This window comes from Pseudophryne corroboree, chromosome 3 (genome assembly GCF_028390025.1).
Source record: "Pseudophryne corroboree isolate aPseCor3 chromosome 3, aPseCor3.hap2, whole genome shotgun sequence".
Taxonomy (NCBI): domain Eukaryota; kingdom Metazoa; phylum Chordata; class Amphibia; order Anura; family Myobatrachidae; genus Pseudophryne; species Pseudophryne corroboree.
Genome location: NC_086446.1, coordinates 491,778,039 through 491,803,467, shown reverse-complemented (window position 1 = coordinate 491,803,467; position 25,429 = coordinate 491,778,039). Strand labels below are relative to the sequence as shown.

The following is a 25,429-nucleotide window of genomic DNA, read 5'->3' as shown; positions in this document are numbered from 1 at the left end:
GTCTGTTCTTTGTTTCTATATTAAACTCCCTTCTTTGGTTATTCCTCCCTAAATCATTCCTGTTATATTCCCAATTATGGGTATTTCTCTAATTGTTTCTTAGCGATTCATTTCTGTTGACCTCCCTCCAATCATCTCTCCAATATTTATTGGGTCTCGCATTATACTGTGTATTTTCCCAGTTCTGATTATCTCTTCTGAAATTACCAGGTCTTGTGGCATTAACATTTTGCCGCCTGTCCCAGTAATTTGATCTACACGTTCTACTACCTCTTTGAACTACATTCCATTTTCCTTGATCCAGACTAGGATTATCTACAGATAAATTAATGTCATATCCGGTCACGGCGGGCATATTGTTACTTATTTGCGGTCCAAAGATATTCCAAGGATCATCGTAATTTATAGCAGCAGCAGGATATTGTAAAGCGCATGAGAGTATGGGGACATATATAAAGAACAATTAATAACACATAGCAAATATTGTCTGCATGAATTATAGACAAACAAAAATAGTTATTAAAGTGTATGCCCTGACAGCCGGTATATCAAGTACCACCCTTTCAACTAGAATGATTTCTGTATTTTATATTGTCACCACAGGATGTCGCGTTAAACAAGGGTGTAAATGAAAAGATCTGGGCCCAGGAACAGAGCTGTAGCCAAACAGCTTCATTGATTCTGCCCCAAAGAGTCATCTAAGTCAGCAGTGTCTAGTCATACTGTATACTCAGAAAACATAATTCTGTTTCTAGTTGTATATTATGTGTGATTGAATTTCTGCAGGTAGCGTTTCAATATATATTTCTCACAGTGACGTGCGGTGAGGTCAGACTGGGGAGGCACTGATGGAGATATACATACATATATATATATATATATATATATATATATACACATACATATATATATATATATATATATTATGGATAAACACAATTCAGTTGTGACTAAGGAGAATTTCTCCTTTACCATTCTTGAATACATTCCATCAGATCCTAGAGGAAAAAGTAGAGATCTAACTTTATCCAAACAGGAGACATTTTGGATCTACTCTTTGAACACTCTCACTCCTGGTGGCTTAAACGAAGATATTGATATTGTGTCTTTCCTATAATAGTCTTCATAATAAAAGAGAAGTGAATAGTATTTAACCATTCCTATTATTAGTCCGGCCATCTTACAGTCCCCCCCCCCCTCCCCCTATGTTTATAGTTTTTTTTTTTTTTAGTTTAAGTTTGATAAAAGGAATATACAACTTAGGGATGATTTAAGTATATATAGTATGTTCATGGTCTATCAATATATAACTCTTATGAAATGTAATATGTGATGAATCTTTCTGTAAATGGGAAATCATGTTGATGTTGGTTATATTAATATTGTCGGTGTAATTTGAACCAGACAATTAAACACTAAACTTTAAATTTGAAACATGTCGTATCAATACTATTAGTTATTATTGCAATAAGTCACTTTAAGTATATTTTTTTATCAAATAGTTTATAATTAATATTATTTATCACAAATTGGTCACTTATATTGATTAACACTTATTTAATAAATAGCACTATTAATACCTTTATTTAATTGATGAGATAACAGCACTTTATTACTATTTAGAATTCAATATTAATGTTACAATTCTAACTGTGAAAAAAGAGTTTGACTTTAATGACCAAAGAACTCTTTAATAGTAGACCTTATAAAGAATTTTTGTTTAATCTTTATTCATCACAGAAAGAATCCCTAAAGCTAACCACAAAATTTAACATCCGCTGACACATCTCCATCGAACTACGGGACCATGGCACGCAAACAGCGATCGTGACTCGCATGTGATGTACATCCGCTGGAAGTGCGTGACTGTGACACGCACGCGGTGCGTACTTCCGCCGGAACCGGAAGTGCGGTGCGTTGACACGCACGTGAGAGTGGAACGCATGTAGCGTTCAGATTTTGTCCCCTCTTATTTTTTATAATGTCAGGAAGCAGAATTGATGTTAGTTAACCAGTAAGAATGGCATTCCACATAGTACCATGAGGTCTTAACACATTACTAACTAATAATAAATTAATTAATCAGCCAGCAGGAAGTTATGTAATATCAAGGGAGCTATAAAGGGATGCCCCTATATTGCCTCTCATTCTGTAGTTGGTATTCAATGAGGTTGCACTTGTTCCTGTAAAAAGTAAGTTTGAGTACTATATTGGTATTTTTGGAACTTAGTTATTGGATGGTCTTTTTGAAAATGTATTAGATGAATGGATTCCTTAATTGAAGAGTAACTACTTAATTTTAATATGATTGTAATATACTAATTTAGTTTTACTTGTCCACAGGGAATAGTATCATTCAGGATTTGAAATTTTTCCTAAGTCCTCTTTTTGGTGACATGTATAAACAGAGGTAGACTATAAGGTTCCACCATTCTTGATTGAAAATAGGTAAAAACCAGACTAATTTAATGCAATCATTGAATACCATATGAGGTTAAGTATTTCAGATGTTAAAAAGTTCTTCTTGCTGGTTATTAATTACAGCTGTGAACTTAATTGGCTCTCTAATGATTGATTGAATATACCACTCCCCATTGCATGTTAGATTAAAGACATCATTTAGGGGATCTGTTAGGTAACCAGTAAGAATGGCATTCCACATAGTACTATGAGGTCCTAACACATCACTAACTAATAATAAATTAATTAATCAGCCAGCAGGAAGTGATGTAATATCAAGGGAGCTATAAAGGGATGTCCTTATATTGCCTCTCATTCTGTAGTTGGGATTCAGTGAGGTTGCACTTGTTCCTGTAAAAAGTAAGTTTGAGTATTATAATTGTATATTTGGAACTTAGTTATTGGATGGTCTTTTTGAAAATTTATTAGATGAATGGATTCCTTAATTTAAGAGTAACTACTTAATTTTAGTATGATTGTAATATACTGATTTAGATTTACTTGTCCACAGGGAATAGTTTCGTTCAGGATTTGAAATTTTCCTAAGTTCTCTGTTTGGTGACATGTATAAACAGAGGTAGACTATAAGGTTCCACCATTCTTGATTGAAAATAGGTAAGAACCAGACTAATTTAGTGCAAATATTAAATACCATATGATGTTAAGATTAGTATTTCAGATGTTAAAAAGTTCTTCTTGCTGGTTATAAATTACAGCTGTGAACTTAATTGGCTCTCTAATGATTGATTGAATATACCACTCCCCATTGCATGTTAGATTAAAGACATCATTTATTAATTAGTTTTGGATAAATAAGTTCTTCTATTTGAATCACCTTAAATACCTTACATTAAATACTGACATCAGCATGGTTTCTTATAATCAATTGAGGAAGTTGTTATATCTTCTCTGATTTGTTGGTAGCATCTATGTTATTTTAATGGTAAACAGGATGTTACAGGAACATTTCCTATTAACAATCATTTGAGTGACAAAAAACTATTTTATCTTTATCCCTTTTAGGGAACGTAACATCATCTAATTTCAACCAAATTTATATATATTTTTTTGAAGTCTATCTAGGTATGTATTGTACAATGAGTTGTAATGGGGTTTTGCAACGTCTGGTTAACAAAGTCCTTATCACAAACATCTGGTTGGAGATACATCCATTTCGAGTTCTGACTGTGATCACCTGGCTGTAAAATCCTCACATCCAACTGTAATTTATGTATAAGATTGTAATATTGTTTTATATGAATTTTTAGAAGGTTGTGTCAATAACGAACGCTTAGGATAAATATCGTTTGTTTCTGTACAATAAAAACTTTTAATTATTGTCATACAAAAGGCATATTGGCTCCCACGAGAATCCATTTCTATTTGTAATCTACTTTTAATACCTTATCTGACAGAGGGTATTTCTTGTTGGTTTGAGACTAGAGGTATAGCGCAAGATATTAGGGTTGATTTTTTGTTTTGACACATACATATATATCTATATATATATATATATATATATATATATATCTCCATCTCCATCAATCTCCATTTATTAGAATAAAATAAAGAAGATACTTATGACACAGAATATGTGTCAAAAGTATCTTCTGTGTATTATTGTAATAATTAATCACAGGGGAGGCACTGCCTCCCCTGACTGCACGTCCCTGATTTCTCATTTCTTGTAAAAACATTTTGCTCCTTTTAAATTATCTGGGGACATAGGTGGTCATTCCGGGTTGATCGCAGCCAGCAACTTTTTGCTGCTGCTGCAATCAACTAGTACACGCCTATGGGGGAGTGTATTTTAGCTTATCAGGGCGGCTTTGACGTCACTCCTCTGCCCTCCGTTCTGCTGGACACGCCTGCGTTATACTCACCACTCCCCGAAAACAGCTCCAAATGGTCCGGATCCGCCCTGGCATGCCTCCTTCCTGTCAATCTTCTTAGCGGTCAGATCTGCGACCGCTTCCTTTGTAAGTCGCGACGTAACCCGGCAACCCCCGTTGCCGGGCAACGTCGCGCATGTGCATTCCACACCCGTTCGCACCGCAGCGATAAACCGCTGCGTGCGAACGGGTCGGAATGACCCCCATAGACTCTTTTTCCAAGTACAACCTTTCTAATGGTTCTTGATTAACCTCATGAAGAAAATGGGGTGTAGGCGATATTGACTTACATAATATTGCTCTCTTGGCTATTGTTAAAATCATTGTAAAGATCAGTTTAATGTCGGACCCTGATTGGGATGAAATAAGGGAAACCCAAAGCATCACCAGTTAGTCTTTTGGGAGATGAAAAGTATTTACAGTATTTAGGATAAGATAATTATTTTTTAATAAAATTGTGTGGAATATGTTTTAAATATATGTTCTCTATTAATTCAATGATAGAAAAAATTACAATTTCTAATGAAGATTTGTAAATATATTATCCAATTATAGTCTTCCCTAATAGGGTTAATAGAGTATCACAGTGTTAGTAAGGACAAGCAATATTTAATTTCTTAAATGGCTTACAAATTTGCTAGAGTAGGGTCAAAATTTAGGGTGTAATTCAGACCTGGTCGCTGGGCAACGATTTTTGCAGCCTTGCGATCAGATAGTCACCGCCCACTGGGGTAGTGTACTTTAGCTGTGCAAGTGTGCGATTGCATGTATAGCAGAGCTGCACAAACTGATTCTGCACAGCCCAGGACTTACTCAGCCGCTGCGATGACTTCAGCCTGTCCAGGACCGGAATTGATGTCAGACACCCTCCCTTCCAATGCTTGGACACGCCTGCGTTTTTCCAGACACTCCCTGAAAACGGTCAGTTGCCACCCACAAATGCCTTCTTCCTGTCAGTCACCTTGCGATCGCCCGGGCGATCGCTTTTTTTTTGCACCATCCCATCGCTATGCATCGATCCCCGTTGCTGCAGTCCTTCGCGCCTGTGCATTACGGTGCATACGCATGCGCAGTTCAGACCTGATTGCGGGGTGTGAGAAAATGCAGCCTAGCGATCAGGTCTGAATTACCCCCTTATTACATAGATTTAGTATAACAAGTTATAAGGCATTGGAAATAATATAAACCCTACTCCTCACCACCACCACCACCACCACCACCACACAAAAAAACACAAAACCCATAACAACAGAAATACAAAAGTACAAGTCAGCACTGTACTACTTATGTAGTTCTTGTAATCTGTGTGTCTGGAATAAGATGAATAGCACTCCAATTTTGATTGAACAGGGAATTTTTCATAACTTGCAGGGGTTTTTGAAAAAAGATTTCCTTGAGAGGTGCCTAGAAGGAGCATTGTTTATGCTAATATAATTATGAAATCCTCCCTCTCCACCTGGCTTGGAATCATACTGTAACTTATTTTGCAAGTAGTCCATACATTTTTACCTTCCATATGCCTCTTCTGGTAACGCACAAAGACACGACTTTCCATTTATTAAGTAGGTAATTGCTCATTAGCACATGAAATATTTGAATATTATCACTTTAATAAACTTTACTGTAACTTCCCTGCACAATGGTTATTTAGAATTTGAACACCTTATGTTTTTTCAGTCCTTGAATTTAAGGTATCACACAAATTTCAGTTAGAGCATGTTCTCCTAATTCCAAACTGGACAGACTTGCACAGAGATGAAGATCCACCTGCCAGTACAGTAGTTATATCAACTACAGGAGTACAAATATATGCTGATGATGTTGATGGATGTACAGATGGGTCCTCTGTTATCTTGACTGTTTCTGCGCCTAGATGGAGGTTTAGTCACGGCTAGGCGATAGCTTAGCTTGCTGAGTTTAATCACGGACAGGCGCGTTGAGGAGATACTAGATACTCAGCATGCATTACACATCTCCACCACTGGGTGGCTAATGCTCCTCTAATCCAGTACTTTAGATCGTATAGCGGTGGATTGATCTATAGCTCTGGCAAATGGTCAGTGACGACTGTAATCTTAATAGATGGTGACCAATGGTCAGATGGAGAGAGTTCAAAAAATAAATACAGTAAATAGTTTATATAAACACAAACGAACATGTTAAAACACTTGTGTATGCAGACGCAAGATTGTGTATGCAGATGCAACTAATGTGTGAAAGGAAGTATGTACAGTGCATAAATACCGTGCTTTTGAAATACATGTATGAGTGTCCGAGTCCCCTAAGGCATAAACCAACACCAATGGGAAGGGGTCGCTCTTTGCAGTACTTTTATACATGAACTTGTGAAACTCTCATGAAGCGTTGTGGGCTAGCGATGAAGGCTCCCACCTCCCACGCTGAAGGTCCCGGGTTCGAGTCCTAAAGTGACAACCTTTTTTTTTGTGTTCCCGTGACATTCACTTTAATATTATTTTTCTTCATTGTAATACATTCAATGGAAGGGTGCACACAGGTTTCACATAAATCAGAGTAAATCTGTAGGAGCGATTCTTTACGCTAAATACAAATACACAGCGGTAATGAGTATAAATTAGTGTATTCTGACGCAACTAACTGAGCAACACAGTACTGTAGATCGTCTGCGTTTGTGTATTGTACATGACCTGAACTCCCTCCCTGTCTACTGCATGACCTGTGCAGGCTCCCAGGGGGGAAGGGCGATGGGGTAGGGGGAGGTGGTGGAAAATACCGTGCCTTTGAAATACAAGTATGAGCGTCCGAGTCCCCTAAGGCATAAACCAACACCAATGGGAAGGAAGTGCCAACCTTTTTTTTTATGTGTTCCCATGACATTCACTTTAATATTATGTTTCTTCTTTGTAATACATTCAATGGAAGGGTGCACACAGGTTTCACGTAAATCTGCAGGAGCGATTCTTTATGCTAAATATAAATACACAGCGGTAATGAACAGCCATAGACATAAAGTACCGGTAAATATAAATTAGTGTATTCTGACACAACTAACTGTTTGAGCAACACAGTACTGTAGATCATCGGCGTTAGAGAATCTGTGTTGTGAGAATCTGTGTTGTACTTAATGGGAAGGGATCACTGCTACTGTACCATTTACACATTTACACACAGTATCAACATGACTGCAGTATCCTATTTGATTTTGTTTTCTCTAAGTGAGGAGGGAAGGGGAAAGTGGGATGGGGGTAGGGTGAGGCAGTGGAAAATACAGTGTTAAAAAAAAAAGGCATAATCAAAACCAAGGGAAACTGACATACAATAACAACCTGGAATGCCTGGAACGCACGACGTCTGAGACGCACGACATCTGAGACGCTCATTGCGGCTAAGGACGGTGTCATGGCTGCTGTCAGGAATCGTCCCTATGTATTATAAGAGCTCCGTCTCCTCGTTTGCTGGTGGGACAGACCTCTCGCCAGCAACGAGGAGAAGATAAGGGCCAACCGGAGGGCTAGTAGGGAGATCCTCCGGAAATATAACCGGAGGAGGACAGTAAGGTCACTCCAAAGGTGATGGAGTGACCTAGTCCGGAGGGCCCCAAGGCACCTGCAGTATTTTAGCTAGGGGATTGTGACGCTCCTTCAGCATTGGCTAATAGCCCGCACAACTTATGCCATCTCTCATTCCATATCTGAGCGATGCCATGTGGTGGGGGTTCACGAGCGATGGTAATTTTGTCAGTTTGCGATGCGATGAAGTTCGGTGTCACGTAATGTGCATACAGTAGACCTCGCTTATCCCTATCCCCCCTGTGTATTTTAGCTAGGTGATTGTGACACTCCTTCAGCATTGGCCCATAGCCCGCACAACTCATGCCATCTCTCACTCCATATCTGAGCGATGCCATGTGGTGGGGGTTCATGGGCAATGGTCATTTTGTCAGTTTGCTAATCGATCGAGTCCGGTGTCACGTAATGTGCATAGACCTCGCTTATCCCTATCGCTCCTGTGTATTTTAGCTATGGGATTGTGATGCTCCTTCAACATTGGCCCATAACCTGCAAAATCTGTGCTGTTACTTGCTCCGTAGCCGAGTGCCTCCATGGGGCAAGCAGTCACAGGTGGTAGCCATTTCAATTGAGTCTGCCCTGCTACAGAATTGTATGTGTACCGTACGGTGCATAGAACCTTAACAGTAGAAACGCTCCTGAAGCTTTGCCCTGGTTTATGTAAATAATAAAAATAAAAAAGTGTCTGGAAAAAATTAACATGCATTCGTACTTTAGGAATCGATCCCGGGACAGGTATAGGTAGCGGAACACTTCGCCACCGACAGATTAATAAATCCATTGGTTTTGATTATGCCGTAATGGCTACGGGATTAGGACACTAACATACAGTAGGTGGGATTCAAATGATATATCACGCCCAATTTCCTTTCTAAAATGATCTCCATTATTGCGCATATTGCGATCATAGTGATCAGGTTTAGCTGTGTAAAGGGTTGGGTGCTTACCTACTCCGGCGGTAGTGAGCTGAAATAATGATACCACGCCCCTGAGGGCAGAAACAGAACAGGTGTGAAAAGGGGTGAAAAGAATTGAATCCCGCCCAATATTCCTAACATCAATAGGCAACAATGTACTTCTAACACGTCCATTTGCGTCAGTGTACACTACTGGTTTTATGTTGCTTTGTCTGCGGGACTTGGACGCTTACATATTCCTAAAGTACTGAAATGGATCATATATGCTGTACTATATGTGTCTGTACTGTATAAACTGTATGAAACAATGTAGTGTAATGAGACGCTGTATATACTGTATGCAGCGTAATGAGACGCACTAGTAAAGTAGTTCTTATTATGTATTTCAGTATTTTATTTTATGGGAAACCACACGCATGCGCAGTGGCAATTGTAAAAAGCGACATCTGGTGGATGATCGCGGGTATTACACGTAAAGTTAACGTCAAACGCTCTGTGCGCCTCCGTGCGATTAGGCGTGCCTCTCTGTGACCAGGCGCGCCTCCCTGCGACCCGGTACGCTGCGTATGCCCAATCATGACTAATGCCTCTGCCAGTCAAGATAACGGAGGATCCATCTGTACTGTAGTCAGCACTAGCTAACATCTTCTGATTGGCTGATTGCAGGTTCACCTAAGAAAGCTGAACAGTGTTTTCCTCATTGATTGTGCATATATTGGGGTATATGCAAATGCGGTCGAATTGCCGCAAAAGTCGAAAAACGGGGCATTTTCGACAAAAAAAAACATGTCGAATTGGATTCGACAATGCAATACAGTACTTTTCGACAAAAAAACGGACGTTTCAGATTCGACTTTTTGCAATTCGACATTTTTAAAATTCGACATGTCTGCAGTGGTAAAAATGCGGCTTTTCGACAAAAGTATATTCAATTGAAGAATGTCGATTCGACAACAGTGCTTTTCAACAGTAATTTCGTCAATTTCATTCCGCCTCACTTTGCTGGCGGAATCTAATAAAAAAATTTAAAAACATGTTTTTTGTGTTTTTTTTTTATTGCTAATAGCATATCTATTTATATTAGAAGGGATTATGTACTTGGTTTGTCTATTAGGAGACACAAGTATTATTTATATATTTTTTAAAAGATAATTTTTTTTAACTGACTAGCATGGTTTTCAGTGGGAAGGGGTGGGAACTGGAATGGGTTAAAATTCTGGAAAAAAAAATGTGCGGGGTCCCTCCTCCTAAGCATATCCAGCCTCTGGCTCTTTGAGCCGGTCCTGGTTGTAAAAATACGGGGGGGAAATTGACAGAGGATCCCCCGTATTTTTAGAACCAGCACCGAGCTCTGCGTCCGGTCCTGGTGCAAAAAATACGGGGGACAAAAGATGTAGGGGTCCCCCATATTTTTAACACCAGCACCGGGCTCCACTAGCTGGAGAGATAATGCCACAGCCAGGGGACACTTTTATACCGATCCCTGCGGCCGTGGCATTAAATCCCCAACTAGTCACCCCTGGCCGGGGTACCCTAGAGGAGTGGGGACCCCTTAAATCAAGGGGTCCCCCCCTCCAGCCACCCAAGGGCCAGGGGTGAAGCCCGAGGCTTTCCCCCCCCATCCAAGGGCTGCGGATGGGGGGCTGATAGCCTTGTGTAAAATAAAAGAATATTGTTTTTTGCAGTAGAACTACAAGTCCCAGCAAGCCCCCCTCGCAAGCTGGTACTTGGAGAACCACAAGTACCAGCATGCAGGGGGGAAACGGGCCCGCTGGTACCTGTAGTTCTACTGCAAAAAATACCCAATTAAAAAAAGGACACGCACACCGTGAAAGTAAAACTTTATTACATACATGCCGACACACACATACTTACCTATGTTGACACGAGGTTCGGTCCACTTCTCCAAGTAGAATCCATGGGGTACCTGAAAATAAAATTATACTCACCAAAATCCAGTGTAGATCTGTCCTCTTCTTTTTTGTAATCCACGTACTTGGCAAAAAAACAAACCGCATACCCGAATCACGCACTGAAAGGGGTCCCATGTTTACACATGGGACCCCTTTCCCCGAATGCTGATACCCCCCGTGACTCCTGTCACAGAGGGTCCCTTCAGCCAATCAGGGAGTGCCACATCGTGGTCAGCGGCTGACCGCGGATAACCTCACCGCTGACCGCAAAGTTCCCACCATTGAAGATAATGGAGAGGCTGTGCGATGCGCTGTCTGACAGCTCAGACGCGCATAGGCAATCAGGAGAGTGCCACGACGTGGCTAGTGGAGCCCGGTGCTGGTGTTAAAAATACGGGGGACCCCTAAGTCTTTTGTCCCCAGTATTTTTTGCACCAGGACCGGACGCAGAGCCTGGTGCTGGTTCTAAAAATACGGGGGATCCCCTGTAAATTCCCCCCCCTGTATTTTTACAACCAGGACCGGCTCAAAGAGCCCGAGGCTGGTTATGCTTAGGAGGGGGGACCCCACGCAATTTTTTTTAGGGTTTTTTAACCATTTTTGTGCCGTCCGAAAAGTCGAATCCAGGACGCACTTATCCGTCAATTGGTCCTTTTTTCGACAGCGGGACATTTTTCAGGTTTTGTGTTTTAGTTTTGGATTCGGTTCCGCGGCCGTGTTTTGGATTCGGACGCGTTTTGGCAAAGCCTCACCGAATTTTTTTTGTCGGATTCGGGTGTGTTTTGGATTCGGGTGTTTTTTTACAAAAAACCATAAAAAACGGCTTAAATCATAGAATTTGGGGGTCATTTTGATCCCATAGTATTATTAACCTCAATAACCATAATTTCCACTCATTTCCAGTCTACTCTGAACACCTCACACCTCACAATATTATTTTTAGTCCTAAAATTTGCACAGAGGTCGCTGGATGGCTAAGCTAAGCGACACAAGTGGCCGACACAAACACCTGGCCCATCTAGGAATGGCACTGCAGTGTCAGGCAGGATGGCACTTCAAAAAAATAGTCCCCAAACAGCACATGATGCAAAGAAAAAAAGAGGCGCACCAAGGTCGCTGTGTGACTAAGCTAAGCAACACAAGTGGCCGACACAAACACCTGGCCCATCTAGGAGTGGCACTGCAGTGTCAGGCAGGATGGCACTTCAAAAAAATTGTCCCCAAACAGCACATGATGCAAAGAAAAAAAGAGGCGCACCAAGGTCGCAGTGTGACTAAGCTAAGCGACACAAGTGGCCGACACAAACACCTGGCCCATCTAGGAGTGGCACTGCAGTGTCAGGCAGGATGGCACTTCAAAAAAATTGTCCCCAAACAGCACATGATGCAAAGAAAAATTAAACAAAAAAGAGGTGCAAGATGGAATTGTCCTTGGGCCCTCCCACCCACCCTTATGTTGTATAAACAGGACATGCACACTTTAACGAACCCATCATTTCAGCGACAGGGTCTGCCACACGACTGTGACTGAAATGACTGGATGGTTTGGGCCCCCACCAAAAAAAGAAGCAATCAATCTCTCCGTGCACAAGCTGGCTCTACAGAGGCAAGATGTCCACCTCATCATCATCCTCTGATTCCTCACCCCTTTCACTGTGTACATCCCCCTCCTCACAGATTATTAATTTGTCCCCACTGGAATCCACCGTCTCAGGTCCCTGTGTACTTTGTGGAGGCAATTGCTGCTGGTGAATGTCTCCACGGAGGAATTGATTATAATTAATTTTGATGAACATCATCTTCTCCACATTTTCTGGAAGTAACCTTGTACGCCGATTGCTGACAAGGTGAGCGGCTGCACTAAACACTCTTTCGGAGTACACACTGGAGGGAGGGCAACTTAGGTAGAATAAAGCCAGTTTGTGCAAGGGCCTCCAAATTGCCTCTTTTTCCTGCCAGTATACGTACGGACTGTCTGACGTGCCTACTTGGATGCGGTCACTCATATAATCCTCCACCATTCTTTCAAAGGTGAGAGAATCATATGAAGTGACAGTAGACGACATGTCAGTAATCGTTGGCAGGTCCTTCAGTCCGGACCAGATGTCAGCACTCGCTCCAGACTGCCCTGCATCACCGCCAGCGGGTGGGCTCGGAATTCTTAGCCTTTTCCTCGCACCCCCAGTTGCGGAAGAATGTGAAGGAGGAGATGTTGACGGGTCACGTTCCGCTTGACTTGACAATTTTCTCACCAGCAGGTCTTTGAACCTCTGCAGACTTGTGTCTGCCGGAAAGAGAGATACAACGTAGGTTTTAAATCTAGGATCGAGCACGGTGGCCAAAATGTAGTGCTCTGATTTCAACAGATTGACCACCCGTGAATCCTGGTTAAGCGAATTAAGGGCTCCATCCACAAGTCCCACATGCCTAGCGGAATCGCTCTGTTTTAGCTCCTCCTTCAATGTCTCCAGCTTCTTCTGCAAAAGCCTGATGAGGGGAATGACCTGACTCAGGCTGGCAGTGTCTGAACTGACTTCACGTGTGGCAAGTTCAAAGGGTTGCAGAACCTTGCACAACGTTGAAATCATTCTCCACTGCGCTTGAGTCAGGTGCATTCCCCCTCCTTTGCCTATATCGTGGGCAGATGTATAGGCTTGAATGGCCTTTTGCTGCTCCTCCATCCTCTGAAGCATATAGAGGGTTGAATTCCACCTCGTTACCACCTCTTGCTTCAGATGATGGCAGGCAGGTTCAGGACTGTTTGCTGGTGCTCCAGTCTTCGGCACGCGGTGGCTGAATGCCGAAAGTGGCCCGCATTTCTTCGGGCCACCGACAGCATCTCTTGCACGCCCCTGTCCTTTTTTAAATAATTCTGCACCACCAAATTCAATGTATGTGCAAAACATGGGACGTGCTGGAATTTGCCCAGATGTAATGCACGCACAATATTGCTGACGTTGTCCGATGTCACAAATCCCCAGGAGAGTCTAATTGGGGTAAGCCATTCTGCGATGATCTTCCTCAGTTTCCGTAAGAGGTTGTCAGCTGTGTGCCTCTTCTGGAAAGCGGTGATACAAAGCGTAGCCTGCCTAGGAACGAGTTGGCGTTTGCGAGATGCTGCTACTGGTGCTGCCGCTGCTGTTCTTGCTGCGGGAGGCAATACATCTACCCAGTGGGCTGTCACAGTCATATAGTCCTGAGTCTGCCCTGCTCCACTTGTCCACATGTCCGTGGTTAAGTGGACATTGGGTACAGCTGCATTTTTTAGGACACTGGTGACTCTTCTTTTGAGGTCTGTGTACATTTTCGGTATTGCCTGCCTAGAGAAATGGAACCTAGATGGTATTTGGTACCGGGGACACAGTACCTCAATCAAGTCTCTAGTTGCCTCTGAATTAACGGTGGATACCGGAACCACGTTTCTCACCGCACAGGCTGCCAAGGCCTGAGTTATCTGCTTTGCAGCAGGATGACTGCTGTGATATTTCATCTTCCTCGCAAAGGACTGTTGGACAGTCAATTGCTTACTGGAAGTATTACAAGTGGTCTTCCGACTTCCCCTCTGGGATGACGATCGACTCCCAGCAGCTACATCAGCAGCGCCAGCAGCAGTAAGCGTTACACTCAAGGATGCATCGGAGGAATCCCAGGCAGGAGAGGACTCGTCAGACTTGCCAGTGACATGGCCTGCAGGACTATTGGCTTTCCTGGGTAAGGAGGAAATTGACACTGAGGGAGTTGGTGGTGTGGTTTGCAGGAGCTTGGTTACAAGAGGAAGGGATTTAGTGGTCAGTGGACTGCTTCTGCCGTCACCCAAAGTTTTCGAACTTGTCACTGACTTATTATGAATGCGCTGCAGGTGACGTATAAGGGAGGATGTTCCGAGGTGGTTAACGTCCTTACCCCTACTTATTACAGCTTGACAAAGGCAACACACGGCTTGACACCTGTTGTCCGCATTTGTGTTGAAATAATTCCACACCGAAGAGCTGATTTTTTTTGTATTTTGACCAGGCATGTCAATGGCCATATTCGTCCCACGGACAACAGGTGTCTCCCCGGGTGCCTGACTTAAACAAACCACCTCACCATCAGAATCCTCCTTGTCAATTTCCTCCCCAGCGCCAGCAACACCCATATCCTCATCCTGGTGTACTTCAACAGTGACATCTTCAATTTGACTATCAGGAACTGGACTGCGGGTGCTCCTTCCAGCACTTGCAGGGGGCGTGCAAATGGTGGAAGGCGCAAGCTCTTCCCGTCCAGTGTTGGGAAGGTCAGGCATCGCAACCGACACAATTGGATTCTCCTTGAGGATTTGTGATTTAGAAGAACGCACAGTTCTTTGCTGTGCTTTTGCCAGCTTAAGTCTTTTCATTTATCTAGCGTGAGGATGAGTGCTTCCATCCTCATGTGAATCTGAACCACTAGCCATGAACATAGGCCAGGGCCTCAGCCGTTCCTTGCCACTCCGTGTCGTAAATGGCATATTGGCAAGTTTACGCTTCTCATCAGATGCTTTCAATTTTGATTTTTGGGTCATTTTACTGAACTTTTGTTTTTTGGATTTTACATGCTCTCTGCTATGACATTGGGCATCGGCCTTGGCAGACGACGTTGATGGCATTTCATCGTCTCGGCCATGACTAGTGTCAGCAGCTTCAGCACGAGGTGGAAGTGGATCTTGATATTTCCCTATTTTAACCTCCACATTTTTGTTCTCCATTTTTTAATGTGTGGAATTATATCCCAGTATCAATAGCAATGGCCTACTACTATATATACTGCGCACAACTGAAATGCACCACAGGTATGGATGGATAGTATACTTGACGACACAGATGTAGGTAGAGCAGTGGCCTTCCGTACCGTACTGCTATATATACTGGTGGTCACTGTCAGCAAACTGCAAAACTAAAATGCACCACAGGTATAGAATCTAGATGGATAGTATACTTAATGACGACACAGAGGTAGGTACAGCAGTGGCCTTCCGTACCGTACTGCTATAAATAGTATACTGGTGGTCACTCTGTCAGCAAACTGCAAAACTAAAATGCACCACAGGTATAGAATGTAGATGGATAGTATACTTAATGACGACACTGAGGTAGGTACAGCAGTGGCCTTCCGTACCGTACTGCTATATATAGTATACTGGTGGTCATTGTGTCAGCAAACTGCAAAACTAAAATGCACCACAGGTATAGAATGTAGATGGATAGTATACTTAATGACGACACAGAGGTAGGTACAGCAGTGGCCTTCCGTACCGTACTGCTATATATAGTATACTGGTGGTCACTGTGTCAGCAAACTGCAAAACTAAAATGCACCACAGGTATAGAATGTAGATGGATAGTATACTTAATGACGACACAGAGGTAGGTACAGCAGTGGCCTTCCGTACCGTACTGCTATATATAGTATACTGGTGGTCACTGTGTCAGCAAACTGCAAAACTAAAATGCACCACAGGTATAGAATGTAGATGGATAGTATACTTAATGACGACACAGAGGTAGGTACAGCAGTGGCCTTCCGTACCGTACTGCTATATATAGTATACTGGTGGTCACTGTGTCAGCAAACTGTAAAACTAAAATGCACCACAGGTATAGAATGTAGATGGATAGTATACTTAATGACGACACAGAGGTAGGTACAGCAGTGGCCTTCCGTACCGTACTGCTATTTATAGTATACTGATGGTCACTGTGTCAGCAAACTGCAAAACTAAAATGCACCACAGGTATAGAATGTAGATGGATAGTATACTTAATGATGACACAGAGGTAGGTACAGCAGTGGCCTTCCGTACCATACTGCTATATATAGTATACTGGTGGTCACTGTGTCAGCAAACTGCAAAACTAAAATGCACCACAGGTATAGAATGTAGATGGATAGTATACTTAATGACGACACAGAGGTAGGTACAGCAGTGGCCTTCCGTACCGTACTGCTATATATACTGGTGGTCACTGTGTCAGCAAACTGCACAACTGAAATGCACCACAGGTATAGAATCTAGATGGATAGTATACTTAATGACGACACAGAGGTAGGTACAGCAGTGGCCTACTGTACCGTAATGCTATATATTATATACTGGTGGTCACTGATCAGCAAAACTCTGCACTGTACTCCTCCTATATAATATTATACTGGTGGTCCCCAGTCCCCACAATAAAGCAGCACACTGAGCACAGATATGGAGTGTTTTTCAGGCAGACAACGTATACTGGTGGTCACTGTCAGCAAAACTCTGCACTGTACTCCTGCTATATAATACAGCTGCTCCCCAGTCCCCACAATTAAGCAGTGTGAGCACAGATATATGCAGCACACTGAGCACAGATATGGAGCGTTTTTTTCAGGCAGAGAACGGATAACTGGTGGTCACTGATCAGCAAAACTGCACTGTACTCCTCCTATATTATACAGCTGCTCCCCAGCCCTCCCCACAATTAAGCAATAATGCACAATCAAGTTCAAGAATAACGGAGAGGACGCCAGCCACGTTCTCTCCCTAACATTTCCAATGAACGAGTGAAAATGGCGGCGACGCGCGGCTGCTTATATAGAATCCGAATCTTGCGAGATTCCGACAGCGGGATGATGACGTTCGGGCGCGCTCGGGTTAACCGAGCCATACGGGAGAATCCGAGTATGGCTCGGACCCGTGTAAAAAGGGTGAAGTTCGGGGGGGTTCGGTTTCCGAGAAACCGAAACCGCTCATCACTAATATAAACACAATTTACTTAATTTAATATTTATTCTGAATCTCTCAATAAAAAACTTTTGGCCTTGGGGTGCCGTGAAAAAAATTCTGATACTCTAGGGTGCCGTGGTTCAAAAAGTTTGGGAACCACTGACGTAAGCTAATGCACATTATGCATCTGGAAATATTTTAATGTTCAGGAGGATATGGGCATAAATAATATGCTATTTAACAGCTAAAATCACAGAATTTGGGCCTGTTTTTGTTCCTACAGTATTATTAACCTCATAAACATTAATTTCCCCTCATTTCCAGTCAAAATTGACCACCTCACAGCGCAGAATATTGTTTTCATCCAGTTTAGGCCAAAAGGTTGCACCGAGGTAGCTGGATGACTAAGCTACGTGACAGCAGTGGGTGACACAAACATGCGGTATATAAACTTCCAACATGGCACATCTAGGAAACAGAATGGCACTGCAGTGGCAGACAGGGTGGCAGTTTAATAAACAATACAAATGTTTGTCATCTACACAAGTAGACAGTCAACAATGCTCCAAACAGCACATAATGCAAAGAAAAGAGGTGCTAGATGGAATTAATAATATTCTGCGGCCTGACCGGCAGTGTCACAGTACTTATGAAAATAAAATAAAAATTGTATAGTACACTGGGGTACAGCTTTTTAGCTTTTGTTATTTCAAGTTTACACTGGTGTGGAGCCCCTGGATCATACTTGCCTACCCTCCCGGAATGGCCGGGAGGCTCCCGAAAAACGGGTGACCCTCCCGGCCCCCCGGAAGAGCAGGCAAGTCTCCCGATATCCGCGGGTCACCCCCTGCCCGCCGCCCACTTAACGAGTAAAGTGGGCGGTCCGGGCAGGCGATGACGCGATTCTTGTTGAATCACGTCATCGTAACCACGCCCCCTGCTGTATAATGCCGGTAATCGCGGCATTACACAGCGGGGAGCGTGGCTTAAATGACGTGGTCCAGAAGCCACGCCCCGTTCCGCCTCTGGTCCGCCTCCGTTCCGCCTCTGGCCCGCCCCCCTGTTACGTCACCTCACTGCCCGCCCCCCCTGCTGAGCCGACGGGCTGCTCTCTCCCGGAGAGAGCAGCCCAGACGTCGGCAACTATGCCCTGGATGGATGGACAGATCACCTTTTTCAGATACAGCAGACTGATACAGCAGATAGAGCACCCCTAGACTGATACAGTAGACAGAGTACCCCTGGACTGATACAGCAGATAGAACACCACTGGATTGATACAGCAGACAGCACCCCTGGACTAATACAGAAGACAGGGCATCCCTAGACTGATAGAGCAGGTAGGGCACTCCTGGACTGAAACAGCTGACAGGGCACCCCTGGACTGATACAGCAGACAGAGCACCCGCCCCACGTCAGACAACACAGTATTAAGACGGACCCATCCATCCAGTACATTCTCCATAGCCTAAGTGAAGATAGCGGTGATCACCGGAAACCTTTATAGAATCCAAAACCCACTAGAATCCGACAGTGGGATGATGACGTTTGTTCCTCGTTTTGGGATCCGAGTCTGGAGGGAAACCCTGAGCCGGATTTGGATTGTGAAGTTTGGGTGGGTCCAGTTCTCGGAGAACCAGACCCTTTCATCTCTAATAACGAGCGATAACAAGAATATCACTCGTTGCTAATTCTGCGCGTGTTTAAAAAATGGCAATTAGGAGCTCAGGAGCAGAAGTATTAAAAGCAGAAACAAGAATAAATAACATTTGGCACCAATTAAATACTCAGTATTACTTTAATTTACCTGCTGCTTTCCTATAGGGGGTTACTCAGCCCCCTTAAAAATGATCAAAAACAATACAATAAATAAGGAAGCACTGGTAAATAATGTATTAGGGGTTTATTCAGTACAGATTGCAATGTACCAAAAAGTGCAATTGAGCGATTTTCAGTACACTGTGCATGTGCTGCGGCCGCACAGTGCATGCGTATGCAATCACAGTGTGAAGGATACGATCACACTGTAATTGACAGCGAAGGCCATCCGTGGGGCAGCATTGTGGGGGAGTAGTCCGGCCAACAAAGTCGTGGCTGGACCTTTTCGCGGCAGCTGCATGACATCACACGAAGCTGCTCCAATGAAAAAAATGGCGGCGAACCGCCTGCATACGCAGCCTCTCTGCGGCTGCAGGAGGTTGTCATTAATTCTGGACACAGTGATGTGATTGCAATTGTTTTGCGATTGCATCACTGCCCGCCAATTAGCATGCTGGGCTGCCTTGCCCTGTGCTGGGTGGCCCCCAGCATGCGATAAAAGGGATGTTAGATTCTGCTTTTTATCAGAATCTGCAATCCAACCTGAATAACCCCCATGCCTGGAAAAGTGATAAAGTGGAAGGTGATAATGCACCACCCAATAAGCTCCTAACTGTTTAGTTACAGGCTGGGTTTGCAAAAAATGGCAGGAGCTGACTGGCTGGTGCTTTATCACCTTCCACTTTATTGCTTCTCCAGGCTTAATATATCTGCCCCTGTTTTATACTTTATCTCTCTCCACTTTCTCTCTCTAAAATGTGACACATCTCCCCCTGACCTACTGTATAACATTAAAGTTGTTTACTGCCCTTAACTAAGATGGCAGGACCATCTTAACATATAACTGGGTCATTCCATGTAAATAGGGAACTGGTTGTGAAAAAGAAAAAAAAATAGAAATTTTGTCTATGCATATTTCCTAGAGCACAGGTTCTCAAACTCGGTCCTCAGGACCCCACACAGTGCATGTTTTGCAGGTCTCCTCACAGAATCTCAAGTGAAATAATAAGCTCCACCTGTGGACCATTTAAAATGTGTCAGTGAGTAATTAATACACCTGTGCACCTGCTGGGGTACCTGCAAAACATGCACTGTGTGGGGTCCTGAGGACCGAGTTTGAGAACCTGTGTCCTAGAGCAGTGGTTCTCAAACTCGGTCCTCAGGACCCCACACTGTGCATGTTTTGCAGGTAGCCCAGCAGGTGCACAGGTGTATTAATTACTCACTGACACATTTTAAAAGGTGCACAGGTGGAGCTAATTTTTTCAGTTGTGATTCTGTGAGGAGACCTGCAAAACATGCACCGTGTGGGGTCCTGAGGACCGAGTTTGAGAACCTGTGTCCTAGAGCATAGGTTCTCAAACTCGGTCCTCAGGACCCCACACAGTGCATGTTTTGCAGGTAACCCAGCAGGAGCACAGGTGTATTAATTACTCACTGACACATTTTAAAAGGTCCACATGTGGAGCTAATTATTTCACTTGTGATTCTGTGAGGAGACCTGCAAAACATGCACCGTGTGGGGTCCTGAGGACCGAGTTTGAGAACCTGTGTCCTAGAGCATGCATTCAGTCATGTGATTTTTATAAATGCCTTATAATGCAATTGAAAGAGCATGAATTCTTTTCTTCATGATAGTTTTTCAAGTAAATTTTGAAAGTGTGTTAAGTAGAAACATATTTGTTAACATAACCTAAAATGTGTAATGTGAGTTACTCAGCACTATTCTTTTTAAATATATTCACTTACACGGTGGTCAAGGAAATTAACTTGTATTTTCTCCACAATATGTGTGTGGATATTTATTAGAGATATGGAATTGCTTTCCATCTTGTGCCCTCATAGTAATGGTAGTTTCTCTGACGTCCTAAGTGGATGCTGGGACTCCGTAAGGACCATGGGGAATAGCGGCTCCGCAGGAGACTGGGCACAACTAAAAGAAAGCTTTTGGTCTAACTGGTGTGCACTGGCTCCTCCCTCTATGACCCTCCTCCAGACTTCAGTTAGAATCTTGTGCCCGGCTGAGCTGGATGCACACTAGGGGCTCTCCTGAGCTCCTAGAAAATAAAGTATATTTTAGGTTTTTTATTTTCAGTGAGATCTGCTGGCAACAGACTCACTGCTACGAGGGACTAAGGGGAGAAGAAGCGAACCTACCTGCTTGCAGCTAGCTTGGGCTTCTTAGGCTACTGGACACCATTAGCTCCAGAGGGGTCGAACACAGGGCCCGACCTCGATCGTCCGGTCCCGGAGCCGCGCCGCCGTCCCCCTTACAGAGCCAGAAGCATGAAGATGGTCCTGAAAATCGGCGGCAGAAGACTTCGGTCTTCAACAAGGTAGCGCACAGCACTGCAGCTGTGCGCCATTGCTCCTCATGCACACCTCACACTCCGGTCACTGATGGGTGCAGGGCGCTGGGGGGGGGGGGCGCCCTGAGCAGCAATATTAATACCTTGGCTGGCAAATAATCACAATATATAGTCCCAGAGGCTATATATGTGAAAAATACCCCTGCCAGAATCCATAAAAAAGCGGGAGAAAGTCCGCCGAAAAAGGGGCGGGGCTATCTCCCTTAGCACACTGGCGCCATTTTTCCCTCACAGCTCCGCTGGATGGATCGCTCCCAGGCTCTCCCCTGCAGTTTCAAGCAACAAAGGGTAAAAAAGAGAGGGGGGTCACTAAATTTAGGCGCAGCAATATATATTTAAGCAGCTATAAGGGAAAATCACTCAGTTATAGTGTTCATCCCTGTGTTATATAGCGCTCTGGTGTGTGCTGGAATACTCTCTCTCTGTCTCCCCAAAGGGCTTTGTGGGGTCCTGTCCTCTGTCAGAGCATTCCCTGTGTGTGTGCGGTGTGTCGGTACGGCTGTGTCGACATGTTTGATGAGGAGGCTTATGTGGAGGCGGAGCAGATGCCGATAAATGTGATGTCACCCCCTGCAGGGCCGACACCTGAGTGGATGGTTATGTGGAAGGAATTACGTGACAGTGTCGACTCCTTACATAAAAGGTTTGACGACATACCAAATATGGGACAGCCGGCTTCTCAGCCTGTGCCTGCCCAGGCGTCTCAAAAGCCATCAGGGGCTCTAAAACGCCCGCTACCTCAGATGGCAGACACAGATGTCGACACGGATACTGACTCCAGTGTCGACGATGATGAGACTAATGTAACTTCCAATAGGGCCACACGTTACATGATTGAGGCTATGAAAAATGTGTTGCACATTTCTGATGTTACCCCAGGTACCACAAAAAAGGGTATTATGTTTGGAGAGAAAAAACTACCAGTAGTTTTTCCTCCATCTGAGGAATTAAATGAAGTGTGTGAAGAAGCGTGGGCTTCCCCCGATAAGAAACTGGTAATTTCTAAAAGGTTACTAATGACGTACCCTTTCCCGCCAGAGGATAGGTCACGTTGGGAAACTTCCCCTAGGGTGGATAAAGCGCTCACACGCTTGTCAAAAAAGGTGGCACTACAGTCTCCGGATACGGCCGCTCTAAAGGAGCCTGCTGATAGAAAGCAGGAGGCTATCCTGAAGTCTGTATACACACACACAGGTATTATACTGAGACCAGCTATTGCTTCAGCATGGATGTGCAGTGCTGCAGCTGCGTGGTCAGATTCCCTGTCGGAAAATATTGATACCCTAGACAGGGACACTATATTGCTAACCGTAGAGCATATTAAAGACGCAGTCTTATACATGAGAGATGCACAGAGGGATATTTGCCGGCTGGCATCTAAAATAAGTGCAATGTCCATTTCTGCCAGGAGAGGGTTATGGACTCGGCAGTGGACAGGTGATGCAGATTCTAAAAGGCACATGGAAGTTTTGCCTTATAAGGGTGAGGAGTTGTTAGGGGATGGTCTCTCGGACCTCGTTTCCACAGCAACTGCTGGGAAGTCAGCATTTTTACCCCATGTTCCCTCACAGCCAAAGAAAGCACCGTATTATCAGGTACAGTCCTTTCGGCCCCATAAGGGCAAGCGGGTTAAAGGCGCGTCCTTTCTGCCCAGAGGCAGAGGTAGAGGGAAAAAGCTGCAGCATACAGCCAGTTCCCAGGAGCAAAAGTCCTCCCCGCTTCCTCCAAGTCCACCGCATGACGCTGGGGCTCCACAGGCGGAGCCAGGTACGGTGGGGGCCCGTCTCAAAAACTTCAGCAATCAGTGGGCTCGCTCACGGGTGGATCCCTGGATCCTTCAAGTAGTATCTCAGGGGTACAAGCTGGAATTCGAGACGTCTCCCCCCCGCCGTTTCCTCAAATCTGCCTTGCCAACAACTCCCTCAGGCAGGGAGGCAGTGCTAGAGGCAATTCACAAGCTGTATTCCCAGCAGGTGATAGTCAAGGTGCCCCTACTTCAACAAGGACGGGGTTACTATTCCACAATGTTTGTGGTACCGAAACCGGACGGTTCGGTGAGACCCATTTTAAATTTGAAATCCTTGAACACATATATAAAAAAATTCAAGTTCAAGATGGAATCGCTCAGGGTGGTTATTGCAAGCCTGGACGAGGGGGATTACATGGTATCACTGGACATCAAGGATGCTTACCTGCATGTCCCCATTTACCATCCTCACCAGGAGTACCTCAGATTTGTGGTACAGGATTGTCATTACCAATTCCAGACGTTGCCGTTTGGTCTATCCACGGCTCCGAGGGTATTTACCAAGGTAATGGCCGAAATGATGATACTCCTTCGAAAGAAGGGAGTTTTAATTATCCCGTACTTGGACGATCTCCTGATAAAGGCGAGGTCCAGGGAGCAGTTGTTGGTCGGGGTATCACTATCTCGGGAGGTGCTACAACAGCACGGCTGGATTCTAAATATTCCAAAGTCACAGCTGGTCCCTACGACACGTCTACTGTTCCTGGGGATGGTTCTGGACACAGAACAGAAAAAAGTGTTTCTCCCGGAGGAGAAGGCCAGGGAGCTGTCATCTCTAGTCAGAGGCCTCCTAAAACCAAAACAGGTGTCGGTGCATCACTGCACGCGAATCCTGGGAAAAATGGTAGCTTCCTACGAAGCAATTCCATTCGGCAGGTTCCATGCAAGAACCTTTCAGTGGGACCTGTTGGACAAGTGGTCCGGATCGCATCTTCAGATGCATCGGCTGATAACCCTGTCTCCAAGGACCAGGGTGTCTCTGCTGTGGTGGCTGCAAAGTGCTCATCTTCAAGAGGGCCGCAGATTTGGCATACAGGACTGGGTCCTGGTGACCACGGATGCCAGCCTTCGAGGCTGGGGGGCAGTCACACAGGGAAGAAACGTCCAGGGACTATGGTCAAGTCAGGAGACTTCCCTACACATAAATATTCTGGAACTAAGGGCCATTTTCAATGCCCAAAGTCAGGCAAAACCCCTGCTTCAAAACCAGCCGGTACTGATCCAGTCAGACAACATCACGGCAGTCGCCCATGTAAACCGACAGGGCGGCACAAGAAGCAGGACGGCGATGGCAGAAACCACAAGGATTCTCCGATGGGCGGAAAATCACGTGTTAGCACTGTCTGCAGTGTTCATTCCGGGAGTGGACAACTGGGAAGCAGACTTCCTCAGCAGGCACGACCTCCACCCGGGAGAGTGGGGACTTCATCCAGAAGTCTTCCAACTGATTGTGAACCGTTGGGAAAGGCCACAGGTGGACATGATGGCGTCCCGCCTAAACAAAAAGCTAGAAAGATATTGCGCCAGGTCAAGAGACCCTCAGGCGATAGCTGTGGACGCTCTAGTGACACAGTGGGTGTACCGGTCGGTTTATGTGTTCCCTCCTCTTCCTCTCATACCAAAGGTACTGAGGATAATAAGGAGAAGAGGAGTAAGAACTATACTCATTGTTCCGGATTGGCCAAGAAGAGCTTGGTACCCGGAACTTCAAGAAATGATCTCAGAGGACCCATGGCCTCTGCCGCTCAGACAGGACCTGCTGCAGCAGGGGCCCTGTCTGTTCCAAGAGTTACCGCGGCTGCGTTTGACGGCATGGCGGTTGAACACCGGATCCTAAAGGAAAAGGGCATTCCGGAGGAAGTCATTCCTACGCTGATTAAAGCTAGGAAAGAAGTGACCGCAAACCATTATCACCGCATTTGGCGAAAATATGTTGCGTGGTGTGAGGCCAAGAAGGCCCCAACGGAGGAATTTCAGCTGGGCCGTTTTC

General features: G+C 44.5%; 1 long non-coding RNA gene across 3 annotated transcripts in view; it reads left to right on the top strand.

The window, feature by feature from the left end:
* The first annotated feature begins 2,158 nt into the window (after positions 1–2,158).
* Positions 2,159–25,429, top strand: part of LOC135057936 (uncharacterized) — a 40,458-nt gene continuing 17,187 nt past the window's right edge. Inside the window, exons 1-3 of one of the 3 annotated variants that reach the window (XR_010244476.1) lie at positions 2,159–2,192; positions 2,972–3,075; positions 3,484–3,543. This is a non-coding gene — a long non-coding RNA (uncharacterized LOC135057936). Of the gene's footprint in view, positions 2,193–2,971; positions 3,076–3,483; positions 3,763–25,429 lie in introns of those variants that run through there. The other 2 variants (XR_010244474.1, XR_010244475.1) reach the window with 2 other exon arrangements.